This window comes from Ovis aries, chromosome 9, assembly GCF_016772045.2.
Source record: "Ovis aries strain OAR_USU_Benz2616 breed Rambouillet chromosome 9, ARS-UI_Ramb_v3.0, whole genome shotgun sequence".
In the NCBI taxonomy this organism is placed as follows: domain Eukaryota; kingdom Metazoa; phylum Chordata; class Mammalia; order Artiodactyla; family Bovidae; genus Ovis; species Ovis aries.
Window position 1 is genome coordinate 41,444,446 of NC_056062.1, and position 18,174 is coordinate 41,462,619.

At 38.6% G+C, this 18,174-nt stretch overlaps 1 long non-coding RNA gene across 1 annotated transcript in view; it reads left to right on the forward strand.

The window, feature by feature from the left end:
* The first annotated feature begins 3,436 nt into the window (after positions 1-3,436).
* Positions 3,437-18,174, forward strand: part of LOC132657174 (uncharacterized) — a 45,990-nt gene continuing 31,252 nt past the window's right edge. Inside the window, exon 1 of the long non-coding RNA XR_009594950.1 lies at positions 3,437-3,569. This is a non-coding gene — a long non-coding RNA (uncharacterized LOC132657174). The remainder of the gene's footprint in view (positions 3,570-18,174) is intronic.

Genomic DNA, 18,174 nt, shown 5'->3' on the forward strand with positions numbered 1-18,174 from the left:
CAACAGCTTACCTCCCCCACCCCCCACCCCCTGGATTTTTTCCAGTGATACAAATACATTCAACAGAAACACTCTGACCACATCAAATGTTACCTGTAATTTTTTTCCAAGTGAACTAACCACATCCACCAAGCCTTTAACCCTATTCTATGCATTTCGGACACATTCATAAATGCTGATTTTCCTGTGGGTTGGTTTCTTCTGCTACATCAGTGTATAGAGAAGCTGAACATTTCAACCGCTGGCCGCAGTGACAGGTGACGCATCTGATTGTTTGCTGATGTTGATTTGGAATGTTGATGCTTCAGGAAAAAAGAACTCCATCGAACAGACAATCTGCACAGCTCACGAACTACACAAAGAGCATTTGCTATAAATAAAGTGTCAACCGGGCGCTGTAGCTTTGTGTGGAATCATTTTCAAATTTTCCTTTTTGAATTATTAAATAGACCATGTCAGAACAACTCTGATTATTATCCAATCCATATGCTTCAACATCAACCTTTTATGTAATATCAAGCGACTGCAGCGATCAATTGGACCAATCATGAAGGCTCCCTCGTTCTGGAAAGGAGTCAAGCCCTCCATCCCACTGCAGCATCTTATGCAGATACGCAAACACCTACGGCATAGCTTACAGAGGAGGCCGCAGCAGGATCTGCCTTTAGGAATGCGTGCAGGCTGTGAAAATATATTTAGTTCCTTATCAAGAACTTTAAGCCTTAGTCCATCTTTGTGCAATTTTAAGCCTGTTCAGGTGAGTTAGAAATAACACTCTTATCCAGCTATACCTCTACCCAGCAGAATTATGTACATAACTTACATAGTAAATAAAATGTGCTAGCGCATAGTTTTGAAAACTGTTGTATATAGAAAAATAAAATGCTGCCTTTGGTTTTCTTTTCTTTTTTTAAACAAATACAGTATCTCCTGGAAACGGAGACGGATATGCAGGCATGTAGCCACGTGTAATTTATAAAATGTGATAAAATGATAATCTCTCACCTACACTAATACAGTTTATCTAGATAAATAACTCTTAGAATGAATACTGTGGATGCCTTGAGGGTTTTCAGCATTTAATTAAAATGGAACAAAAATATTCACTGTCTGTGTCGGGATTTTAGCATCCACTCTTGACAAGGATATTCTTTAGGCTGAGAACAGATTAGTGACATTCCCTGGGAAACAAATGGGAGGTGGTATTTTTCTAGTCCTCAAGAAAAAAGAGGCTAAAAATGCATGGCATAGAAATCTTAAGATGAAATGGTTTCCGGAGTACGCCTCTGTTCGCCACCACAGCCCCCCCTCCCAGGGCTTGGACTGAGGGTGGAATTCAGGGGGTCTTCTCTGATAATTGCGGGTGATTGGAGGTAATACTCTCTGGCACTTTCACCAACGTCCTGGTGTGTAGCCATCACTCACAATGACTGCTAAAGCACAGGCTTTCTTCCTCTTGATGGTGTGTGATTTTGACATTGGACGCAGGGAGGCAGACGAGGCAGTGGCAGAAACCGAGAGAGAGAGGGAAGATGGGCCAGCCCAAGCCCTGGAGCAAACAGCCTCCCAGAATGCGGGGGATTATAGGAGCCTCCACTGTGGCCCACTTAACCCTAAAAATACATCCCAAGCTACAGTGCCAGAGAAGTATTCAGAAGGAAGCCTTTTAATTGTTCCATTGTCTAGTGAAAATTGATTTAGGTTTTCTTTTGAGTCAGTTTTTCTAGGAAAGTACTGGTTACCTTTATGTGACATACTCTGCTCTTTAAATACATCAATTGTACACTCTGTGTATGAATCATATATATTTATTTTGTTTATTTTTGCTCTATTTTATAAGATTTAGGACACAAAGAAAGAAAAGTCTTGTAACACAGTGCTATCCTATCACTGAGCAAATTAATCTGGATGTTTTTCCACAATTTTGATAACAGATAACATGCTGAAAAACCATGAAATTATTACTACAACTTAATGTGGTATATTTCTTAATTTTCACATAGCAGATTCAATGTTCATGTAACTTGATTTAAAGGCTCTTCTGCATGTGTGGGGATTTTTAGCACTCTTGAGAGAAATAAGAAATGGTACAAAAACTTGAGAAAAAACAATAAGTAAGGAGTGATATTTTTCTAGTGTGATTTTTTTTCACTTTTAGTTCTTGTTTGGAATATTCGTTTTCCCCTATGATTTCACTTTTCAATCTGGAAAACGGGATAATTCTTAAGAAAAGAACAATGGTCATGGGACTTAATGGGTAGAGTTTGTGAAATAATTTTGTGGGTCTGGAACAAAGATGCTATTCAAATAGGCAAATATGAGATGATATGTTGATGATAGGTATTAATAGAAACTGAGGCAGTAGCCCAGAGGTGCCCTCTGTGTGTGTGTGTGTCCCTTTTCTCACCACACCTGGACACTCATATAACAGTTATAATCAGTCTCAAAATATAACTCTTACAATTTAAAGTGGAAAAGAAATATGAGCAGTCAAATTGTTAATAATCCAAGTTAATAAGCACATTGTATAATTTCTTATTCCGGGTAACTCTTAGCCATCATTGTTGACAAAAAACCTCAAAAAGGGTATTTTCAACATTTCAAAATCCTTTTCAGGAGGAGGAAAAGAGAATAGGACGCTATTCCATATATTTTCCTCATGGGCAATGGAAATAAGCTAATATGATTCCATAGTCTTTTAACCTCACTCCCCTTCCCCCCTCATCTGATCACATTATTCACACAAGGAACCAATGAGCCATTGTCTCATTACCTTAAAATCCTATATTAATGAGACAGCGACAGTTTTTAATCATTTGAGTTAAGCCTTGAATATTCTGTTTGCTAATATCATGCATCCATTTAAAGATGAGAACAAGCACTTTTTAAATAATATTTTACTTGCCAGTAGTGACTAAAATACTGATTTTTCTCTTTGTAAAGTTGTCAAACATTCTGCAGAAAGTCTTATATTCTTCTTCAGGAGTTAATTTTATCACTAAAGGCCTGGGTTAAAAAAAAGGGTCAGAAAATGTGTCCTGGACAGTCAGCTAGGGAAATAAGAGCCCTGGCACTTTGTTTTTCTGGCAGAATTTTTTGGTGGAATTAAATACATAAAATACATACACAAATTTTGTGGCAAGCCAAACTCCACCATTAACAAAGTTTGAAAGCATTTGAGCTAGTGCTTAAATGGTACCTAAACAACCTAGACTTGGTGTCTTTGGAGATGTAATAGTGAATAAAAGAAAGATTTTTGTTTTTGTTTCTGCTTAATCTTTCATCTGGAGAAGGCAATGGCACCCCACTCCAGTACTCTTGCCTGGAAAGTCCCATGGGCGGAGGAGTCTGGTAGGCTGTAGTCCATGGGGTTGCTAAGAGTCAGACACGACTGAGCGACTTCCCTTTCACTTTTCAGTTTCATGCATTGGAGAAGGAAATGGCAATCCACTCCAGTGTTCTTGCCTGGAGAATCCCAGGGACAGTGGAACCTGGTGGGCTGCCGTCTATGGGGTCGCACAGAGTTGGACACGACTGAAGTGACTTAGCAGCAGCAATCTTTCATCCTGGTAAATTTGCTTTTTTTAAAATTTATTAAAATGGCTTAGAAAAGTACTTTCAGTGGTTTGCATAGCACCTCACATTAACTTTTTTTTTTTCTTTTTAGCTAATAACTCTTCTCCAACTTTAAATCATGGCATCTAGGCCACCTTGATTCCATATACCACATAAACTAGAAAATGGTCTCACCTTTAAAAATTCCTGTATAAAAGGGCAGTAGCTAGTTAACCTCTTGAAAGTTGCCAAGCAAATTAACTGTGGACTATTGTTATCTTTTAGACAATGTTTTTCTTGGTTGATGAAAAATCTAACATTTCTTGGGATACTAGTTAAGAAAGGGGTTAAACTATTGAATTCTGATTGCCTCTTAACAAATACAGAAGTTAAGCTGTAACATATTATATTTCAAAAGGAAGAAAGGTGTTTTAAAATATAATTTGTGTTTCTCTAATATGAATTACATTCATAAATAAAAGCCATGAGCAAAATTTAGTACAGATTAAAAAGAATTTTATATAAGTGGAGTTTTCATGGCTAATAAAAAGTACCAGACCCTTTAATGGATTATCGTATCCACGTCGCTGAACATATACTTTAAAAACCAACATAATATATAGGGGATTTTCCTTGTCTTGTGTTTCTCATATTTCAGCAGTCGCTTAATCTTTTACCTAAGATTTTTTTCAATTTTCTTAGAGGAGGCACCACACCAGCATTTATGAGAATTTTGGGGTCTGAAGCTTAGCAGCAGTATATCTGGCTGAAATGGCTATTTCATTTTGCAGATGAACAAGGTGATTTTTTGTCCACCTGAGATTACAGATGTCATAGAACTGGGACACCATTTGGGAACATCAGGCTCCCAAATCAACTCTTCACTTTAAAAACAGACTCCTCTTCCCAGTTTATTCTAACCTGGGATGTGTGGTCTCCCCTTTGCCTCACTCTTGTCCCAATCTGCCCCCTTAGCCGTGCCCAGATGCCCTGTTCCTTGAAACCCTTGTATCCACTTCTTTTTTCTTATCGTGATGATGATTTCTGCATAAAGAATCAATCAGTCAACCATGTTTTTGATCCCATTAACTGTCTAGGGCTGCCCCAATCACAAAATTTTGCTAAGTTCTATCTGATGCATTCTTCTATAGAAGCAAATATATTTTTCCCAAAGCAATTATTAGGCACTTTATTTTAGTCCCTGATTTAATTTTTTTTTAGCAACAGAAGCTAAGTAGCCTGATTGGAATTTCAAATGATCGTCACACTGAATTGAAAAGTCTGTCTTACAGGGAATGGAACAGTTTTCTTATATTTTAACCAAGTAGAGGCAAAGAGAAGGTCCTTTTTACTTTTTGTCTAACTGAACATGTTTGATGATTATTAATTCAAACAAAAAAAAAAGAATATCCCAATCTTTGACTCTTATAAGGTTTTTCAGTCTTTTGTTAGGTTATTAACTATCCTTCTCTCAATATTAAGTATACCAATTTTCCTCACGTTGTGATCTGATTTACTCTTAAGTGGTATGACACCTCTTAGTACTTGCCAGCACACACAAAAACTAGTTTGTTTGTTTGTTTGTTTCTTTCTTTTTAAATTTATTTCTAAACAAGAAAATAAGTTTGAGTTGTTGCCTGGTTCCCATGGTCTGTTTGCTAACACTCAGTTTTCCTTTTTTCACACACGAAGAAGCAAACATCATCCCTGTCAAATGATAAATGAGGCAGAATCGGTGACGTGCGTGTTTGTCAACATAAGCAAGATCAAATGATTGCTCAGCAGGAAGAAGCCACGGGAAAGCCAATGATTTTTGACTAATTAGCAAAATAATAATAATGTCTCCCTAATGATTACCTGGGTTGTGTACTGGGTTGTGGCCTTTTATCAAACAGATATTCTACCAGTGCAAACTAGTGTTTTGAAAACACACTAGTGATTTCCTTCGAAATCATGGACACGGAGCATTTCTGAGAAATCTTTTTTGAAGCATCCTGTCCTGTATCACTTAAGTAATTGAGACTGAGAATGAAGCCCAATTTTTTGGTTCGTGTGGACATATAACCACTGTGCGTTTTAAGTACTGCTTTATAGGGAAAAACAGTGCGTATTTTTCAGGATCATTCAAGTTCATTCTCATTCATATTTGGGGAGTTTTATCAGAGGTGTTTGCAAGGAGTAACTTGATTGAAAATAGAGAATTTTTTTCAACATCCTAACCAAAGTCAGAGCAGGCGTTATCAGACCTAGCTACATTTTTATAAATCTTTTATGTAACTCCGAGAGATGTTAAGGTAGATCTAAATTCTTAGTCCTGGAAATGTCACTGGAGCTGGTCAACCACTATTTATAGAAAGCACAGTGGAGACAAGAGCACTGCTCAGGTCACAGGGCGTGTGCTGAGCCCTATGAATCAACCTGCCTGAGATAAATTCACAGGATTCCTGGCTGGGGACAAAGCTACGTACTTCTCAGTTTCCTGTGTGTCAGATTCATACCTTAAAAATAGAGATCTAAAGCAAGTGACCTTGGAACCAAGGGAACATTGTCTTGAGGAACTTAGCTCGCCATGTGGTATCTAAGTTGGGGAGTGCTACATGGACCTTGCTCACCTAGACGTTAAAACTGCTTGAATTGTACTAAATTTCACCAGGAATGCTGGCAAATATTCCAAATGATCAGAAGCAAAAGTGTCTCATTAAAAAAAAAGCAGACATGACTTGAAGTTATTTTTTTTTCCTTTGAGACTAGCAAGCTACTTTGTGCTAAAAGTTTCACCCTTTCATATAATATAAATTATATTTTGTCTTTCTGTTGTGACTCTTTCTCTGCCACATAGATTGTTATTACAACAATCTGTACAAAACAACAAAAAAACCTGTTTTTTCCTTTATGTGGATATATGATTTGAAATCATCAAGAAAGAAGTTTTAGTGTTGGGTAAGTGTTATTTGTGTGTACAGCAGTGAATATGGGACCTGTGATTATCTTTAAAATTTTTTTACTTTTTGACATCCCAAGCCTGTCCAGGAAGTTCTTCTGGGGTCCTTCTCCCCCACCAAGATCACTCCCGGTCCCTTCTCAAGGAGTGATTTCTATGTTAGTAACTTGAGACAAGCAATAGCAAGCATCTTTTCTTTGTCTTGCCCAGAAGAGACCACTCATAGGGAGACTAGGAATGAGGAAATGGCAGCAATGATGGGGAACCTGGTACGTGAGATGGAGGGCAGAGGGAGCGGCTCGCAAAAGACAAGAGCAGTGTTGATAATATGCTGAGGTGGAGTTGGGGGTGACAGGGTACTGATCAGTTTAATGAGCCACCTGGCTGCCCCCACAGATGCTCAGATATTCCTCTTAAGTTTCCACCAACCTCACTGAATTTTTCTCCGACTCTCTAGTGCTGCACTGTCTGGCAGAGTAGTCACCAGCCTCCTATGGCCCTTGAAATGTGGCTCGTCAAAATCGCCTCATGCTTTAAGTGTAACATGCATCCTGGATTTCAAAGACTTAGTATTAAAAAGATAAAATAGTTCATTAATAATTTTTACATAATTACAAGTTTAAATAATATTTAAGATATTGCCTTAGAATTCACTTCTTTTTTAAACTCTTTAAAAATGGTTACTAAGAATTGTAAACTTACATCTGTGGCTTGCTTTAACAACCCACATTTTCTAGTTTCTGTATTTGATGCTTTGACATGTTAGGGCTTTGTTGACTCTTTGAAGGGGCTGCCTCTGCCAGGGCTTGCCAGTTTCCAGAGATAGCAATTGGCTTGCCAATTGCCAAACAGGTTGACATGTGAGAGCACCTTCCATACACAAAGCAAACATCCCAGAGCCCACACCCCCAGCTACCTCCTTTATTACCTCCATTTGTGCTATAGCCATTATCCCCCTGCTCTAATCATCCCAGGGCTGGGTACCCTATGCCCCAGAGCAGGCTGAAATTATTCAAACTAGCCAGTCCCAAGCCTGCTTGCCCTGCCTCACCCATTCCTCCCTATGGAACTCCACAATAAAGGTTCTTACCCACTTACCCTGTCATCCCCTGCCTCTTGACTGACACTGGTACTGCCCCAGGTGGCTCTCCATGAAATGAATGACCTGCCCTTCTCTTGGGATCTGTGAATATAACAAAATATCTTTTCAATGGCAGTCATCTTCTGATCTGTCGGCCTTATCATACTTGATTGATAATAAAACCTACATTTAAAGACACTTGTAACCTCTTGCTATGGGACAGTACTGCGAGAGTTCTATTTCTCCAGCTGGAGAATCACCTATAAAACTAAACATCCAGAACTCTTGGCCCCCCTTAGAACTAACACAGCTCCTAAAATCTAGTATCAGCTTAATAAATATTAGCTATTATTACTTTGACACCATAATGACAATTATACGGCCGCCCACCAGGCTTCCCCGCCCCTGGGATTCTCCAGGCAAGAACACTGGAGCGGGCTGCCATTTCCTTCTCCAATGCATGAAAGTAAAAAGTGAAAGTGAAGTCGCTCAGTCGTGTCCAACTCTTAGCAACCCTATGGACTGCAGCCTACCAAGGCTCCTCCATCCATGGATTGTCCAGGCAAGAGTACTGGAGTGGGGTGCCATTGCCTTCTCCTTATAATGATAATAAAGTGATTTAATTCTGACTTAAAGAGACCATTTTCTGTTCTTCTTATTATTTTTGTTACTATTTCATTACATGTTAAAAATGTGTATACTACATATAAATGTATATATATCTCCTTACTTGTAAACTAGCATTTATTGAGTTGTTACTATTAGCCATGCTTGTGTTAAGTGCTTTACACATCATTTGATTTAATCACCATTATGATCAATTGAGTAACAAGTAAGCAAAAAAGCAACTTGCCCGGAATCACACAGCTTGCTAGTATTGGAGCCGTAGGGGAGCTAAATAATAACGAGGATTATTTGGGGCTGATTGTTTTAAGAAATTGAAGACTCACGATGTTTTCCTTTTTACCTTCCTGTTAACTGCCTAAAAGAATGTAGACAGAGGACCTGTTCCAAAAAGAGAGCCATCACTGTAGACTGTTGTTGTTTAGCTGTTCAGTGGTGTCCAACTCTTTTGTAACCCCATGAACTGTAGCCTACCAGGCTCCTCTGTCTGTGGGATTTCCCAGGCCAGAATACTGGAGTGGGCTGCCATGCTCTCCTCCAGGGGATGTTCCTCACCCAGGGATCAAACCTGGGTTTCCTGCATTGTAAGCAGATTCTTTATCACTGAGCCATCTGCGAAACCCATCACTGTAGATAACTACACACACCACAGGTATGAATAGACAGGGGGAACTCCGAAAACTCTTTGTTAAAATTCCTCTCTGTGTCCCATTGTTTCTGTGCAGCCCAGCAGATATTTGTGAACCAAACATTTGCTCTTTTCCATCTTCCTGTGAATCACCTTCCTTCCCTCCGAAGTCCCAAGCCCTTTCCCCTTCTCCTCTCAGACAGCATATAGGCCTCACTTGCCTAACTTGTCTGTGGGTCTCATTTTCTCACAAAGCCCCTATACGTACAAAATTAAATTTAATTTTCTCCTGGTTATCTGACTCATGTCAATTTAATTCTTTGACTGGCCAGAAGAACCTAGACATTTAGAGGAAAAATTTTCTCTTCCCCACTGAGAATGTATACAATTTTGAATAATATTTAATTTTTGTATATACTTAAAAATGTTAGGCACAGTCCTCAATCATAAGGATGATAAAAGATATATGTGCTATTGAAGGATTATAATGAAACAAATAAACATGAGAACGTCACTAGGAGAAGGGTGTTGGCTCTTCTCTGAGCATGTGTCCACACTTCTACACCAGAGGTATTTCACCCCAGTTTCTGCGGTTGTCATCCCATTGCTTTTCTTTCTATACATGCCTCCCACATATGTTCCTCTCAGTGGATTTACGTGTAGTATTGTGCGTGCCTGCTGTTAGGCTTTAGAGGAATGGACTCGCACCACATGGATTCTGCCATGGTCGCCTCTTTTGCGTGATGTGTGTCTACCAGATCCATCTGTGCTGATGGATGTAGTTGCAGTTCACTCATTTTCACTGCCATCCTGAACTCTTGTACGAATACTTTTTGGTGGACATTTTTTCTGTTTGGCATTTGGATGGCTTTATTTTTTTTTGTTATTAAGAACAGTGCTGCTAGAAATACTCTATTTTTTTTCCTGTTCTTGAATATTTTCAATGATATGTGTTCTTTCTTTTTAATTTTTTTAAAGACTAACTTTAACTAGTGTTAGCTAATTAATATTTTTAATTAATCAATTTTGCTGCACCAGGTGTCAGTTTTGGCAGGCGGGATCTTTGTTGTGGCATGTATAATCTTAGGTGAGGCACATGGGGTTTAGTTCCCTGACCAGGGACTGAACCTGGCTCCCCTGCACTGAGACTGCAGAATCTTAGCTGCTGGGCCACCAGGCAAGTCCCTTAGCTAACTAACATTAACTATGGTTGAACTAATATGTCATTTTATTTAAATGGATTTATTTTAATTTGAAAATAATTATTTTACACTATTGTATTGGTTTCTGCCATATATCCACATGAATCAGCCATAGGTCTATGTACGCCCCCTCCCTCTTAAACCTCTCACCTACCTCCCACCCCATCCCACCCCTCTAGCTTGTCACAGAGCACTGGATTTGAGCTGCCTGCAGCATACAGCAGTTTTCTACTGACTAGCTAATTTTAAATATGGTAATATATATGTTTCAATGCTACTCTCCCAATTTGTCCCACCCTTTCCTTCCTGCCCTGTGTCCGCAAATCTGTTCTTTATGCCTGCATCTCCATTGCTGCCCTGAAGATTTAATCAATATTTTAAATGAATGTTAGACTTACAGGAAAATTCCAAAAGTGGTACAGAGGGTTTCCTGCAGACTGCTCATCTTACTTCTAAGGTTAATATCTTACTTTACTGTAGAACAGTTATCAACTAGGATAGTACCATTGGTCCGGTATTATAACTTATCCATGGGTCTCTTTGACTTTCATCATTTTCTTTCCTGATACCTTTTTCTGTTCCAGGATCTTAACCAGGATTCCACAATGCATATAGTTTTTGTTTTGGAAGGAATCATTTTGAACTCATTTCTGTCTTACTCAAAAATTTACAAGAACAGTATTTCAGGGAGATTAGTCTTAAGGCAGCATGTGAACTAGATTTTAAGGCAGAGAGATAAAAGTAGGAATGCCAGGCAACGCTTACTATATTGTGATTGCTTAAGGCAGAGAGAAGAAGGAGTATGATGATGAGGGACCATCCGTGTGTATATGCACTTATATACACATCGCATAAATGTGTATATAAATGTGTATATGCATAGATGGCACACATATGCACAGATTGTATTGTAACCATGTGTTCATCTTTCTCTCTTAGAAGTCCATGAGTTCCTTGGGGGCAGAGAGCAGTAAAGCTGATTCATCTTACTATTTTCTTCAGGTTCTCAGAAGAGTAACTGGTTAAAGTAGTAATCCCTAAGATTTGTCAAATAAATTAATATGAATGAGAAAGCCGAGCTGAAGGGGAAACTACAACACATAGGAAGAATAAGAAAGAGAGAGAGAGAGAATGAAAGTAGAGAAGAGCGAGATCTGATCGGCTGATGGGCTAGGGGAGACAAGCGCAGAAGGTGAGACGCTGATGGCAGAAGAGAAAAGAAAAGGAGTAAGAGTGAAAAAGCAAGCAAGCAAGGAGATGTGAGGGATGAACAGCTAAGCAGTGGTACTGTTTTCCCATTGCATTGCTCACTTGGATCCTGTACATTGTCACCCATCACTTAAATTTAAAGCCTTGCCTCTTTTGTTTATTGCTGTTCACAGTTCTCAGACATTTCTCTATCATTTACTGCCACATCCCCCTCCTTCACAAGGTGCTGCTAATAGTCTCCTGCTGCAGCAGTAGAATGTCCTGTGACACTGATGCTTCATTGTCATGGGGCCTCTTGCGGAAGTTTCATCCTTCCCCAAGGCCTTTGCACCTGCTGTTCCCTCCTTCTCAGATTCTCAGCCCTTAAAGTTTCACAGGCTTAGCTTCTTCTTGTCCCCCAAATTTTAGCCCTGTTCTCTTGGTTTGTTTAGTCACTAAATCATGCCTCACTCTTTGTGACCCCATGAACTGCAGCACGCCAGGCCTCCCTGTCCTACACCATCTCCCGGAGTTTGCTCAAACTCATGTCCACTGAGTCAGTGATGCCGTCCAACCATCTCATCCTCTGTCGTCCCTTTCTCCTTCTGCTTTCAATCTTTTCCAAAATCAGGGTATTTTCCAGTGAGCTGGCTCTTCGCATTACATGGCCAAAGTCTTGGAGCTTCAGCTTCAGCTTCTCTTTATTTCTCCTCTATCTTATTATGTTGTTTTATTGTCTCTAAAATGCTTAGGTCTTTAGGGAACTTTCTTATTTATTTATTTGCTCCCTTTCTTTACATTTATCTTCATCCACTAGAATATGGTTCCATGAGAGTAGGGACCTTGTTTGTCCTAAAACTTCATTGGTCCTAGGTGTTAAATGAACTGTTACTCATAGGCTATGTTTTGCTTTGTTTTGTGACTGGGTATCTATTCTTTAAGGATAAAGAAGAGTGATCACTAAGTTTCCAGGGTTAAATTAAAGAATAATTCACTGAGTGGGGATAAAGCTGAGGGAAGAGAAACTTCTGACCTAAGATAACTTTTCAAGTGAATTTGATATCTCTTAGGCAAGTCCCTGCTCCAATATAACAGTGTGTGTGTGTGTGTGTGTGTGTGTGTGTGTGTGTGTGTGTGTGTGTATATATATATATATTTGAATGCCTGTTAAGTACCAGGTACTGTAGCAGATATGGCAGATATTGAGAACAACAGACGTCTGTCTTCCAGGACCTTTCTGTCAAATGGAACTGTTTGATAAGCAAATCACTGGTTGTAAAGCAATTTACTAAGAGCTGTCATAGAAGGTTGCTCTGAGGGCTCAGAGGAGAAAAGGATAGAAGAGAATAGACCTTAAAAGCAGCTCAATAGCCACTTCAAATATACAAATGAGCATTTTCACATAATGCTCTGAATGATGATAACAGGTGTTATTGGGTGGGGTTCAAATAAATCTGGCAATATTGGGTTAAAGTTAACTGATTGTCTCTTTATTGCAGTACTCATCAGAGCCTCTAACTTGCTAATATTTGGTAAGCACCATTGCCTACATTTGACCACAGTGACTTTCTCAAAGAAGAACTTAAAAAACTAGTTTTCACCAAACAAACTTGGGGAAATGCTAATACAGACTATAGGACAAAACACATGGGATGACATTTCTTCATAATATGTTTAGCTTAAACCTTCTAAAAACCTATTTCCTGACATTCAAGGTTGAGGTTTCCCCACTTAGGGGTGGAATTCAGGAAACTCTTCATTAGTTTCTTGTCTCCATATTTCTCCCTTCCCTTATCTTCCTGTAACTCCTTCAAGACCCACTAAAATCCCATGTGTATAAGAAAGAGTTCATGCTCTAATTAGTGGAAGATTTCTAATAGCTCTAAAAATTTTAGAAATTCTACAGTAAGGAATGATAAAAGATTAAAAATAAAGCTTATCATACTAACATTTTGTCTCTAATACTGTTCCCTTATGAAAAGGAATTAGAATTCCTTGAAGAAATGGTTGATTTTAGGGGTGAGGTACAGTAGGCACAAAATGAGTTGGGAAAGTCTCCTTAATCCACAAAGTAAATGCCCCTTTCCCTCCATTAATAAAATGATGGGACATATTATAAGAATACAGGAACAGCTCCAAGGACCTCTACTGGCCACATCTAAGACAATCCGAGCACCAAAACAAGTAGAGTAACAGATCATTGAAAAATAAGAATATAGAGAAAGAAATAAAAGAGGGAATAGGGAGGGTTGTTGCTTACAGTAGAATCCCCAGTGCCTGCTGGTAAATATAGAGGAAATGTTGGAGTTAGAAAATTAGCATTTTGCAATCGTCTTACTAAAGATTGGCTCAGTTAAGAATTACCGATTCAGAGGAAATTTTTTTTTCTTTTTATGAGTTTTTTGTTTGTTTGTTTTACCATTTATATTTCTTTTTTTTTAATTTATTTTTTTTATTGAAGGATAATTGCTTTATAAAACTTCATTGTTTTCTGTTAAACCTCAACATGAATCAGCCATAGGTATATATATATCCCCTTCCTTTTGAAACTCCCTCCCATCTTTCTCCCTATCCCACCCCTCTAGGTTGATATAGAGCCCCTGTTTGAGTTTCCTGAGCCGTACAGCAAATTCCCATTGACTATCTATTTTACATGTGGTAATGTAAGTTTCCGTGTTACTCTTTCCATACATCTCACCCTGTCCTCCCATCTCCCCATGTCCATAAGTCTATTCTCTATGTATGTTTCTCCATTGCTGCCCTGTAAATAAGTTCTTCAGGACCATTTTTCTAGATTCTGTATATGTGTGTTAGAATACAATATTTATCTTTCTCTTTCTGACTCACTTCATTCTGTACAATAAGCTCTAGGTTCATCCACCTTGTCAGAACTGATTCAACTGCATTCCTTTTTATGGCTGAGTAATATCCCATTGTGTATAGGTACCACAACTTCTTTATCCATTCACCTGTTGATGGGCATCTAGGTTGCTTCCATGTTCTAGCTATTGTAAACAGGATACATATTTACAGGATAAATGGGATACATGTGTCTTTTTCAACCCTGGTTTCCTCAGGGTATATGCTTAGGAGTGGGATTGCTGGGTCATATGGTGGTTTTATTCCTAGTTTTTTAAGGAATCTCCATACCATCTTCTGTAGTGGCTGTATCAATTTACATTCCCACCAACAGTGCAAGAGCATTCCCCTTTCTCCACATCCTCCCAGCATTTATTGTTTTTGTTGACTTTTTGATGATGACTGGTGTGAGGTGATATCTTATTGTGGTTTTGATTTGTATTTCTCTAATAATCAGCCATGTTGAGCATCTTTTCATGTGTTTGTTAACCATCTGTATGTCTTCTTTGGAGAAATGTCTCTTTAGGTCTTTTCCCCACTTTTTGATTGGGTTGTTTGTTTTCCTGGTACTGAATTGTATGAGCTGCTTATATATTTTGGAAATTAATCCTTTGTCAGTTGTCTCACAGAGAAGGCAGTGGCAACCCATTCCAGTACTCTTGCCTGGAAAATCCCATGGGCAGAGGAGCCTGGTGGGCTGCAGCCCATGGGGTTGCAAAGAGTCTGACACAACTGAATGATTTCACTTTCACCTTTCACTTTCATACATTGGAGAAGGAAATGGCAACCCACTCCAGTGTTCTTGCCTGGAGAGTCCCAGTGACAGCAGAGCCTGGTGGGCTGCCATCTATGGGGTTGCACAGAGTTGGACATGACTGAAGTAACTTAGCAGCAGCAGCAGCAGCAGTTGTTTCATTTGCTATTATTTTCTCCAATTCTGAGGGTTCTCTTTTCAACTTGCTTATAGTGTCCTTTGCTGTGCAAAAGCTTTTAAATTAAAAAAAAAAAAGCTTTTAAATTTAATCAGATCCCACCTGTTTACTTTTGTCTTTATTTCCATTATTCTAGGAGATGGGTCATAGAGGATCTTACTTTTATTTATGTCATCGAACGTTCTGCCTATGTTTTTCTCTAAGAGTTTATAGTTTCTGGTCTCACATTTAGGTCTTTAATCCATTTTGAGTTTATCTTTGTGTATGGTGTTAGGAACTGTTCTAAATTCATTCTTTTACATGTAGCTGTCTAGTTTTCCCAGCACCATTTATTGAAGAGGTTGTCTTTGCCCCATTGTATATTCTTGCCTCCTTTGTCAAAAATAAGGTACCCATAAGTGCATGGGTTTATTTCTGGGTTTTCTATATTGTTCCATTGGTCTATATTTCTGTTTTTGTGCCAGTACCATACTGTCTTGATGACTGTAGCTTTGTAGTATAACCTGAAGTCATGAAGGTTGATTCCTCCAGCTCCATTCTTCTTTTTCAAGGCTGCTTTGGCTATTCAGGGTGTTTTGTGTTTTCATATGAAGTGTGAAATTTTTTGTTCTAGTTCTGTGAAAAATGCCATTGGTAATTTGATAAGGACCACATTGAATCTGTAGATTGTGTTTGATAGTATAATCATTTTCACAATACTGATTCTTCCTACCCAGAAACATGGAATATCTCTCCATCTGTTTATGTCATCTTCGATTTCTTTCATCAGGGTCTTATGATTTTCTGTGTACAGTTCTTTTGTCTCCTTAGATAAGTTTGTTCCTAGATATTTAATTCTTTTTGTTGCCATTGTGAATGAGATTGATCCCTTAATTTCTCTTTCTGATTTTCCATTGTTAGTATATAGAAATGCAAGTGACTTCTGTCTGTTGATTTTGTATCCTGCAACGTTGCCAAATTAACTGACAAGCTCTAGTAATTTTCTGATATTATCTTTAGGGTTTTCTATGTATAGTATCATGTCATTTGCAAACAGTAAGAGCTTCACTTATTTTCCCATCTGGATTCCTTTTATTTCTTTTTCTTCTCTGACTGCTATAGCTAGGACTTCCAGAACTATGTTGAAAAATAGTGGTGAAAGTGGACACCCTTGTCTTGTTCCTGATCTTAGAGGGAATGGTTTCAGCTTTTCACCATTGAGAACAATGTTTGCTGTAGGCTTATCATATATGGCCTTTACTATGTTGAGGCAGGTGCCTTATATGCCCATTTTTTGAAGAGTTTTAAATCATCTATTTCTGCTTTATTGACTATACCAAATCCTTTGACTGTGTGGATCACAACTGGCTGTGGAAAATTCTGAAAGAAATGAGAATACCAGACCACCTGACCTGCCACTTGAGAAATCTGTATGCAGGTCAGGAAGCAACAGTTATAACTAGACATGTAACACCATACTGGTTCCAAATAGGCAAAGAGGTACATAAAGGCTGTATACTGTCACCCTGCTTATTTAATTTATATGCAGAGTACATCATGAGAAACACTGGGCTGGATGAAACACAGGCTGGAATCAAGATTGCCAGGAGAAATATCAATAACCTCAGATATACAAATGACACCACCCTTATGGCAGAAAGTGAAGAAGAACTAAAGAGCCTCTTGATGAAAGTAAAAGAGGAGAGTGAAGAAACTGGCTTAAAGCTCAACATTCAGAAAACGAAGATCATGGCATCTGGTCCCATTGCTTCATGGCACATAGATGGGGAAACAGTGTAAACAGTGGCAGACTTTATCTTTTGGGGCTACAAAATCACTGCAGATGGTGACTTCAGCCATGAAATTAAAAGATGCTTACTCCTTGGAAGGAAAGTTATGACCAACAGAGACAGCATATTAAAAAGCAGAGACATTACTTTGTCAACTAAGGTCTGTCTATTCAAGGCTATGGTTTTTCCAGTAGTCATGAATGGATATGAGAATTGAACTATAAAGAAAGCTGGGTGCCTAAGAACTGATGATTTTGAACTGTGGTGTTGGAGAAGACTCTTGAGAGTCCCTTGGACTGCAAGGAGATCCAAGCAGTCCATCCTAAACGAGATCAGTCCTGGGTGTTCATTGGAAGGACTGATGTTGAAGCTGAAACTCCAATACTTTGGCCTCCTGATGTGAAGAGCTGACTCATTTGAAAAGACTGTGATGCTGTGAAAGATTGAAGGCACGAGGAGAAGGGGACGACAAGGGATGAGATGATTGGATGGCATCACCAACTCAATTGACATGAGTTTGAATAAACTCCGGGAGTTGGTGATGGACAGGGAGGCCTGGCGTGTGCAGTCCATGGAGTCACAAAGAATCGGACACAGCTGAGTGACTGAACTGAACTGAACTGAATCATAAGTGGGTGCTCAATTTTCACAAAGGTTTTTCTGCATCTATTGAGATGATCATATGGGTTTTACCTTTCAACTTGTTAATATGGTGTATCACATTGAATGAGTTGCATTTATTGAAGAATCCTGGCATTACTGGAATAAATCCAGCTTGATCATGGTATATGAGCTTTTTGATGTGTTGCTGAATTCTGTTTGCTAAAATTTATTGAGAATTTTTGCATCTATGTTCATCAGTGATATTGGCCTATAGTTTTCTTTTTGTGTGTTGTCTTTGTTTGGTTTTGGTATCAGGGTGATGGTGGCCTCACAGAATGAGTTTGGAAGGATTCCTTCATCTACAATTTTTTGAAAGAGTTTTAGAAGGATAGGCATTCACTCTTCTGTAAATGTTTGATAGAATTCTCCTGTGAAGCCATCTGGTTCTAGACTTTTGTTTTGGGGGAGATTTTTTTTTTTTTTATCACAGCTTCAATTTCAGTGATTGTAATTGGGTTGTTCATAATTTTTATTTCTTCCTGTTTCAGTCTTAGAAGATTGAACTTTTCTAAGAACCTCCATTTCTTCCAGGTTATCCATTTTCTTGCCATATAATTTTTCATAATAGTCTCTTATAATCCTTTGTATTTCTGCATTGTCTATTGTAACTTCTCCTTGTTCATTTCTAACTTTGTTGATTTGATTCCTCTCTCTTTTTTTCTTGATGAGTCTGGCTAAAGGCTTGTCGATTTTGTTTATATTCTCAAAGAAGCAGCTTTTAGTTTTATTAAT